We start from the raw sequence: 10,677 nt of genomic DNA, 5'->3' as shown, positions 1-10,677 counted from the left end.
CAAGCTTTACTATGAGAGAATAAAATAAAATCAATACAAGAGAAACTCACCACTCACCCCTTGTACAAGAATCTTTCAAAAAAAAGTCTCAAAATCTTTATAAAAACTCTTTGAAACTTCTGTTGAAGTCTTTCTACATCTACAGAATGTCACCAGCTTTCCAACGTAACTGACAGCTCGTCAATCAGAATTTTATAGACTCCAAAAACTCCAAAATACTATTACACTAAGAAACAGAGTCTCAATCAAGTCTAGAATCATCTGTGGCAGTCCGATCGTGACCGGCTCCAACCAGAGCCATCCGATCGCACATATCAGGGCCACTGATCAGCTGATCAAATTCGAAATCATCTTCAGTCGTCCGATCGTAACAGGATGCGATCTGGGCCGTCGGATCGTGCAAAAAATAGCTTAAACCATGCGTGAACTGCGTGTTTGGTCCACGCCGGTCCCATGGACCACCCAGCGGCCCGCGGTCCACGATGGACCGTGCAGGGATGTTGGGTCGCCCGTGCGTGCTGGGCCGGCCCGCGCCCCTACACACGTGCTTCTCCATCGGGCTCGGCGGTGCCACCACCAGCTTGCCACTAGCCGCTGCCGCCTCGTGCACCATGCTGTCCGCTCCAATCTTCTTTTGTGCATATCTTCTCCATTTGTGCACTCTTGGACTCGTTGGACTCCATTCGTCATCTTGGACCTTGCTGTGAGTTCAATGTGGATAAAATCTTGAGAAGTATTTTCTAATAATCTTCATCTCGACTCGATATTCGGCCTCCATCTATCTCTGAGAGCCTGTGATCAGTCTCATCCCCATGCCCTAGGGCATGCTTACTGTCTCATGGATGGACAAATATGGGAGTTGAGCCAGGCCGCTCGATCCCACCTCCGTGATGGGCTATGTCCACTCTGACCAAAGTCTACTCAGAGAAGTCTCATGCGGCAATAGAAATCTCATCCTGCGATATCACCTCTCATCCTTCCGAATCTCCCATCTCGTACCCGATCCACCTCCACCTGGAGCTCCACCTCGCATTGGATTCTTCTTGGCTCCTGAAGCTCCACCTTGCACTCGGCTTTCCGCCAGGTAGTAATATTCTCTCATTCTCTTCTTCTCCTCCAAAACAATCCTATCGCCGTGCAACACCGTCAGGATTCCTCCATCAGCTACCATTTTGTAGCCTCTCGAATCCAGTCTGCTTAGTGAGATAAGATTCTATCTGAAATCAGATATGTATCGGACATCCCCCAATCTCCTAACTACATCATCATATGTCCTCCAGCTGACCGTCCTGATGTCTCTAATCGCACAGCTCGATCCATCTGACAGATAAATAGTACCCTCACTGCTTTCTAGGGAGTCAAACTGCTCTTCTCTGTAACATACATGATAGGTGCATGCAGAATCTAAAATCCACAGCTGGGAAGAAGTAAATACCTCATCAGATATCTCTAGGGCATCACGCTCTGAGTCACTACTGACCGTCGCTACAGTAGCCCTCGTCTGATCTCTGAGTTGAGGATAATCTCTAGCTAGATGCCCCAACTCATCACACCAATAACATTTGGTCTTGCTCAGGTCTCTCATCCTGAACTTGGACCGCCCTCACCGCGATCTCCTATCGCTCTGTCTGCCGCCTCCTACTTCTTCAAAAACTATCAAAGCTGAGCTGCCGCCTAAGCTCGAAGCTAGGTTTTTCCTTCTGAGAACCTCATTTTGAAAAATCGCCACGATGACCTCATCTATCTTGATGATGCTCTTCCCCACTAGAAGAGCAGTCACCAAAGAGTCATATGAAAGTAGAAGCGACGCTAGTAAGACCAGTGCCCTGATCTTTTCCTCAACTTTTTTGCCCACACTGAGGAGGTCGGTGAGGATCTTTTGGAAGTGGCTGAGATGCTCCTGCACGCTCTGTCCCTCAGTCATCCGTAGCTGGTAGAACTGCCTCTAGAGGAAAAGAGTATTGGTGAGAGACTTTACTATGTATAACTCCTCGAGCTTCGACCACAGTATCATTGAAGAAGTCTAGCCAAGTACATTGATCACCACCTCATTTGCTAGGTACAAGCAAATCGTACTTACTGTCTGCATTTGGAGCCGCCTCCAATCCTGCACCTCTATGGTAGTCGGCTTCTTCTCGCACAAGAGAGCATCGATCAACTCTTGCTGGATGAGCATATCTTTCACCCTTGTCTGCCACCAGGAGATATTGCTCTTTCCATCAAACCTGTTGATCTTCACTTTGATTATGATTGTCTTCTCTATCTTCTATCTTGTTTACCACTGCTGCAACCTACGCTCTGGCACCATCTTGCTCTGATACCAATTGTTGCACCAGGATCCGGTACCACAAGGTGCAGTAGGAAGAAAAAAGAAACAAAACAAGAAACATAATACAAATATGTGGATCGGCCTCAAGCTTATCTTCATAGGGCATTGAAGCCTTTCTGCACCTCCAGGACATCACCAGCTTCCCAATACAATTGATGGCTCATCAATCAGAGTTTTATAGACTCTAAAAATTCCAAAATACTGTTACATTAGGAAACAGAGTCCCAATCAAGCCTAGAATCATCCGTGGTCGTTCGATCGCGCATATCAGAGCCACTGATCACCTGATCAAATTCGAAATCATTCTCAACTGTCTGATCGCGATAGGCTGCGATCTGAACCGTCGGATCGTACAAAAAATAGCTTAAACTGTGCATGGACCGCATGTTCGGTCCACGCTGGTCCCATGGACTGCCTAGTGCCCCGCAGTCCATGGTGGACCGCGTAGGGATGCTGGGTCGCTCGGATGCTGGGCCGGCCCATGCGCCCGCGTTGGGCCCGCCTGCATGTTGGGCTGCATGCACCTGCACATGCGTGCATCTCCGTCGGGCCCGATGGCGCTACTGTTGGCCTCCGTCGGCCCGCTGCCAGCCGCCATTGCCTCGTGCATCGTGTAGTCCGCTTCGATTTTCTTTTGCGCGTATCTTCTCCGTTTGAATTCTATTTGAGCTGTTCTTGAACTCGTTGAACTTCGTTCGTCGTTTTGAACCTCGCTGTGGGCTCAATGTGGACCGAATTTTTCTAACATGTGAGAAATTCGACGAGTGTTTCTTGTAAGACGTCCATGATTTGGCCTCTTGTGCAGCATCTCTTTAAAATTCGACGAGTGTTTCTTGTGAGGAATTTTCGATGCACTCTCACTTGAGTGCCTCGATTAGGTCCACCATGCAATATGGAAATACAAATCTTTTAGGTCGGGTACGATTCGAGGAGAGTAATCTGCTGGAGTCGTTTGAAAAGTAATTTTGTGAAGGGAGTGTCTCCACGTCCGCAGCTAAACCACGTATACACCTTACAACCATCTCCCTGCTGCTGCGTGCAACAACTCCGATCTTCCGTAAATATATATATTTAATTTTTTTTTTTTTACTTGTTGAATTGAAAAATTAGGATGAGATCTAAATTTATCTACAATATCTTCTTCCGTGGCATGCCCCTATATAATTTTTCCTGGCCATCCTATCTAGTAGGGTGATTAGAGACTGAAGTTTTTCATGCATGTTTGTTTTTCATTGGAAGAGAAGACCTGGATTGGAAAACCCCTTTTTTACAATCTTCATACGGCGCACAAACATTCAATTTGGCACCCATTTCGGATGTGTACTTCATGCGTTTGAATGAATGGGATGTGCCATCCGTTACCATTCAATCGCATAAATTAAAGAAGCTAAAGATAGGTAAATATGTAACATGTGGCTGAGAAATTAGCAGCCATCCTTGCTTGCTGTTGCATCATATGTCCTTTCTTGTGTAAATTTGTAGCATACATGATACATATGGCCAACCGATTTAATCATCATAAAGGGGTTTGTCTACTTGCTTTCCGTTACATCATATGTCCTTTCTAAAATATGGAGCTACGTGCAAGAAGTCTCTAAAGTTTTAACCATTAGCTCTTGGGTTCTTATTGTAGATTTTACAGAAAATTTGCAGGGGTGAACTCCTACAATAAGTACTCATATATATCAGTTACCGTGTGATTTTTTACTCTTGCATTCAAGACATTTTGAGAAAACAGTATTTTCAAGGTGTGACCACGAGCTTTGTAAGATATTTTACTTTCTAATTTATAAAATATACTCACACTAAATTGGTGTGAGAGTCTTGTTGGGGAATACCCACTGACCGATCGATCGATGGCCGGAGGGACCGACCGACCGACTGACGGCCGGACCGACCGACCGACTGACCGACGGCCGGAGGGACCGACCGACCGACTGACGGCCGAAGCGACCGACCGACGGGTGCCATCACCGGCCGATTAACGGCCCACAGCCGACTGAGGATGTGTCGGTCGGGCATACTTTTTCTGACCGACTGAACCTAGAAGTCTGATGGCCGACTCACGTAAGACTCGCCGACCAATAGAGGGGCCCGACGCCACTCAGCTGGCCACCGACCTAGGGTCGGTCGACTCCTCCGATCGCCGTACAGCCGCCAGAGCTTGTTAGTTCTGACAGCAACATGCGGCACGACCCCCTAGGGGCATTGTCCCGCCGAGGGCATTGTCAACCCTAGTGATTTGACAGCCCCACGGCGATATGACATTTTCACGGTGACTCTGACAGTCTACAGTGAGTTGACAATTCCTCAATTGTCCGCGCCATTAATGACGGCGCCATACCGTGCTCCACTATATAAATCGAGGAAGGCAACAGTGCAGGGGATCTCTCCACTTCTCGACTTTGAATCCACAGGCTCGCTCCTCTCTCTCTCTCTCGATTGAGCTCTCTATCTTCATTTCACTGTTGCCTAGTCACCTCTCTGACTTGACCGTCGGAGGGTCCCCGTCGGAGCCGCCTCCGGTCAGTGTGGACTTCCCTTTTTTGCAGGCGCTCGTTCCCCGACGATCAGACGATGAGGCGATTGGCCGCAACAGATTGGCGTGCCAGGAAGGGGAAACGATGACGAAGACAAGAGCCCAACGATCGAGGATCACCGGGTCGGCGAGGCGCTCTTCCCATCGGGAAGAGGCCTCCCCGCCACCCTTAGCGGCGGAGCCCAGCTCTCCACGCCCCGCAGTGACTACGGAGGTGCAGATCGCGGCCATCGTACGACAGATGACCGTACTGACGGATGCGGTCAAGAGCCTCCAGCAACAACCGGCGGCCCGTCCGATGCCCTCCAGGAGCAGCCGCCGACGACCGCGCCGATCTCCGTCGCCTCCGCGCGAGCACCCGCAACAGCGCTCCCACGGAGAGGAGGAGGGACGGCCATGGCGCGATGGCCGACGGTCCCAGCAGCCCTCTCCTTCCCTGCTGGAACGGGCGAGGAAGGAGAAGCGGCCGTGAACGCCGTCCGCCTCCCTCTCGAAATCTTCCGGAGACTCCACTCCTGGGGTCTCCCAGCACCGACGGGCGGACGACTACGAGCGTCGGTTCGAGGAAATCGACCGTCGGCTCGCGCAGTTGCAGGTGGACGGCCAGAAGTCTTCGAATGACGTCGACTTTCAGACCGCCCAACCTCTCTCCCGATTAGTTCTCGACGAACCGATTCCCAGTCGGTTCAAGATGCCACACGTGGAGCCATACGACGGCTCCACCGATCCGATCGACCACCTTGAGAGCTACAAAGCTCTCATGACGATCCAAAGGGCAACCGACGCTCTTTTTTGCATCGGCTTCCCCACCACACTCTGCAAGGCTGCCAGGGCCTGGTACTCCGGTCTCTGATCGAGAAGTATCCACTCCTTTGGACAGCTCGAGCACTCATTCGTGGCCCACTTCAGCACCAGCCGGAAGCCGCCGCGAACGTCGGACAGCCTTTTCTCTCTCAAACAGGGGGAGAATGAGACGCTCCGACACTTCGTGGCGCGATTCAACACGGCCACGCTTGAGGTCCGGGACCTCAACGAAGATATGGCTATCTCAGCCATGAAACGGGGGCTGAGGGCATCCCGATTTACCTACTCTCTGGACAAGACCCTCCCCCGGACATACGCCGAGCTGCTGGAGCGCGCATACAAGTACATGTGCACGGATGAAGGGGCTTCCGACCGATGCTTGGCCGAGCCCAGAGGCCTGAAGGAGAAGCGGAGGAAGGGTCGGGAACCCGCCGAACCCAGCAGGCCCCCGACCGATAGTCGGGTCTCGCCACCCCGACGAATCCAAAAGTCACCCCGGCAACAGACTCCAAGGCCGGCACGCCCTAGGTATGACTCCTACACTCCTCTCTCCGCTCCTCGTGCACAGATTCTAATGGAGATCGAGGGAGAGAATACCTGCGACGGCCTCCGCCTCTGAAGGCAAAAGGCCTCGACCGTCGGAAGTACTGCCGATTTCACCGAGGCCACGGCCACAACACCGAGCAATGCATCCAGCTTAAGGATGAGATTGAAGCCCTCATCCGTCGGGAGTATCTCGGTAAATTTCGGAAGAACCCGCCGACCCAAACAGTTGCCGATCGACGACCCCGACCGACTGAAGAAGCGGCGACTAATCAGCCGACGGCCGGAGTCATCAATATAATCTCCAACCGGCTGGGCCCGGGGACGTCTGCGGGAGGGGAGCCAACGAAAAAGCCGCGCCCGGACGACGTAATCACTTTTACGGAGGAAGACGTCCGGGGCATCCAAACTCCCCACGACGATGCTGTTGTTGTTTCGGCAACAATAACAAACTATGATGTAAAAAGAATTTTTGTTGATAATGGAAGTTCTACAAATATTTTGTTTTACTCGACCTTCTCTCGGATGCAACTGTCAACCGACCGACTTAAGAGGATCTCCATGCCCTTGATCAGTATTGTCGGGGATGCTGTCACGATGGAAGGAGAAATTATCCTGCCTGTGACGGCCGGCACCGAACCACGGCAAAGCACGGTCCACTTAACTTTTGCGGTCGTCCAAGTACCTTCGGCCTACAACGCCATACTTGGACGACCCGGACTGAACGCCCTCAAGGAGATCGTCTCGACGTACCATCTCCTCGTTCGGTTCCCGACCAAAAATGGGGTCGGGGAGATGCGCGGGGATCAACAGCTCGCCCGACGATGCTTCCAGATCTCTGCTCAAAACGACGAGTTGAGGGGCTCTCTGACAATCGACAAGATGGACCAGCGGGAGGAGGAAGAACGGGATTCGCCGATCGAGCAGCTCGTGTCGATCCCGATAGCGAAAAATCCTGATCGGAAGGTTTGGGTCGGGTCTCAATTGCCCGATCCCGAACGACGACGATTGACGGAGCTGCTGACGGCCAATGCCGACATATTTGCTTGGTCGGCAGCAGATATGTCGGGCATCCCCCCAGAAACAATAACCCACCGACTCAACATCGACCCGACGATGAGGCCGGTGAGGCAGAAGAAAAGGTCCTTCGCTCCAGAGAGGCAGAGGGCCATCGACGAAGAGGTGGACAAGCTACTCGAAGCGGGCTTCATCCGAGAATCCACGTATCCCGATTGGCTCGCCAATGTTGTCATGGTCAAAAAAGCCAGCGGGAAGTGGAGGATTTGCATCGACTATACCGACCTAAACCGAGCCTGCCCAAAAGATAGCTTTCCACTTCCAAAGATCGACCAGCTGGTGGATGCGACGTCCGAATTTCGACTGCTCAGCTTCATGGACGCCTTCGCCGGATACAACCAGATCCGGATGGCGCCTGAAGATGAGGAGCATACCGCCTTCGTGACTCCCAAGGGCCTCTACTGTTATCAGGTGATGCCCTTCAGACTGAAGAACGCCGGTGCCACCTACCAGCGACTCGTCAATAAGGTCTTTAAAGACCAGATCGGGCGCAACATGGAGGTGTACGTGGACGACATGCTGGTGAAAAGTGCGCAGATCCCGGATCATGTTCAGGATCTCGAGGAGACCTTCCGCACCCTACGACGACATCGAATGAAGCTCAACCCGACCAAGTGCGCTTTTGGGGTGACCTCAGGGAAGTTCCTCGGATTCCTCATTTCTCAGAGAGGGATTGAGGCCAACCCTGAGAAAATAAAGGCGATCCTCGACATGCGTCATCCGAACACCAAGAAGGAGGTCCAACAGCTGAATGAAAAAATCATCGCTCTTAGCCGATTCATTTCTCGATCTGCTGAAAGGTGCCTCCCATTTTTCAAAACTTTGCACCAGGCAAATGGTTTTTGTTGGTCGGATGAGTGCCAACGGGCCTTCGAAGACCTGAAGAAGTACTTGGCTTCCCCGCCGCTGCTCGTAAATCTGCAGGTCGGGGAGACCTTGTATCTCTACTTGGCCACATCTTCTGAGGCGGTCAGTTCGGTGCTCGTCCGAGAAAATGAGAACCGAACCCATCAGCCTATCTACTACATCAGCAAGGTGCTCCACGGCATCGAAGCCAGATATTCGGAGATGGAAAAGATGATTTTCACCCTGACCGTCTCCGTACAACGACTCCGTCCATACTTCCAGGCTCATGCCATAGTGGTTCTCACCAACCAGCCCTTGAGGGCGATATTGCACTGACCGGATACTTCTGGACGACTGGCAAAGTGGGCGATGAAGCTCAGCGAGTTCGACATTCAGTACCGACCGCGGCCTGCCTTGAAGGCTCAGGTCTTGGCCGACTTCATCGCCGAGTGCCCGACAACCGACCAAGGGTCGGGAGCTGAAGGCCCGGGACGAGATGCGGACTCCGAGCCAGATCCGGTCTCCACCTGGGTACTGCACATCGACGGAGCTTCAAACGCTCAGGGGAGCGGGGCCGGGCTCCTGCTCACAAATTCGGATGGGGTGGTCACCGAGTACGCCCTCCGATTCGATTTCAAGGCCTCCAACAACCAAGCCGAATACGAAGCACTCCTCGCTGGCTTGAGGATGGCGAGGGAACTGGGCGTCGACAGCCTCCGGGCATTCTCCGACTCTCAGCTGATCGTGGGACAGGTCAAGGGCGAATTCGAGGCACGAGATCTGACCATGGTCAAATACCTTCAGAAAGTGAAGGATCTCGTAGCACGCCTCAGGTATTTTAAAATTTCCCACATCCCTAGGTCGGAGAACGTCCGTGCCGACGTACTCTCCAGACTGGCGACTTCGGCTTTCGACTCTCTGGGTCGGACGTTCGTGGAGAACCTCGAGCAGCCGAGCATCGATCGGATCGAAGAAGTACAGCAGCTAACGGCCGAACCAAGTTGGATGGATCCGATCGTTCGGTATCTGACCGACGGGATCGGCCCCGAGGATCCTGCAGAGGCCAAGCGGCTCCGATGGTCGGCCTCCCAATACGTAATCATGGACGACCGACTCTACAAGAGGTCGTTCTCCCTCCCCTTGCTTAGGTGCTTGGGACCGACCGACGCCGACTACACTCTCCGAGAGGTGCACGAAGGAATTTGCGGGAATCACTTGGGGGGCAAGTCCCTGGCCTACAAAGTCCTGCGACAGGGTTACTACTGGCCTACCATGAGGAAGGATGCGGTCAAGTTGGTCCAGAGGTGCGAACTTTGTCAAAAGTATGCCAACGTGCAACACCGACCGGCCAGCCAAATCGCTCCTATTGTTGCTCCATGGCCCTTCGCTCAGTGGGGGGTCGACATTCTCGGTCCTTTTCCTCCAGCGTCGGGTCAGAAAAAGTTCATAGTTGTCGCCATCGACTACTTCACCAAGTGGGTGGAGGCCGAACCCTTGGCGCAGATCACCGAGCGGAAGATGGAGGACTTTATCCAAAAATTCATCATCTTCAGGTTCGGGTTGCCGCATACTATCGTCACCGACAATGGGCGGTAATTCGACAACCAAGACTTCCGAAACTTCTGCGTCAGGTTCTACATCACGCACCGACTGACTTCAGTCGGACACCCACAGTCCAACGACGAAGTCGAGGTGACCAACCGGACCTTACTCCACGGACTCAAGACCCGACTAAATGAAGCCAAAGGCCTCTGGGTCGACGAGCTAGGCTCCGTTCTGTGGGCTTACCGAATGACCCCCCGCGTTCCGACCGGGGAGTCGCCTTTCAGCTTGGCCTACGGGACGGAGGCGATGATCCCGCTCGAGGTTGGACTGCCGTCTTCAAGGGTCGAGCGGTATCAAGAGCCGGACAACTCCGATTGTCGGAGAGCCGACCTAGACCTCCTCCCCGAACTACGAAACGAGGCTCAAATTCGTATGGCCTCGTACCGACAGAAGGTTGCTCGGTATTACAACGCCAAAATCAGACCAAAACTTTTCAGGCCTGGTGACTTAGTCCTGAGGAAGGCAGAGGTCTCGAAGCCCCTGGACCAAGGGAAGCTGGCTCCGAACTGGGAAGGGCCCTACAAGGTAGCAGACACCTATGGTCCGAGAGCCTACCGACTGGAGACCCTTGAAGGGAAACCCATCCCCCGAACGTGGAACGCCGACAACCTGAAATTGTACTACCAATGAACTCTGTACTTGATCAGTCGGAATACAAATCCAGTTTGAAATCTCGGAGTATTAACTCTTCGACTAATGATCGGCGCTCACCAAGGTCAAGCCCCGACACGCCGACTTGGACTTGGTATCCGCCTGAAACCGACGACCTTATCGTCGGTAACGCATCGGACTCTTACGAGAACCGATACACTTATATCGATGGGAGCTACACTCCTTCGACCTTCGACGACACATCGAAGTCTTACGAGGATCGATGCATCTATATTGACGGGAGTTGACACTCCTTCGACAGTCAATGATACATCGGACTCTT

Source organism: Elaeis guineensis, chromosome 2 (assembly GCF_000442705.2).
Source record: "Elaeis guineensis isolate ETL-2024a chromosome 2, EG11, whole genome shotgun sequence".
Lineage (NCBI taxonomy): Eukaryota > Viridiplantae > Streptophyta > Magnoliopsida > Arecales > Arecaceae > Elaeis > Elaeis guineensis.
The sequence above is the reverse complement of the archived record's forward strand: the minus strand, read 5'-3'. Positions refer to the sequence as shown.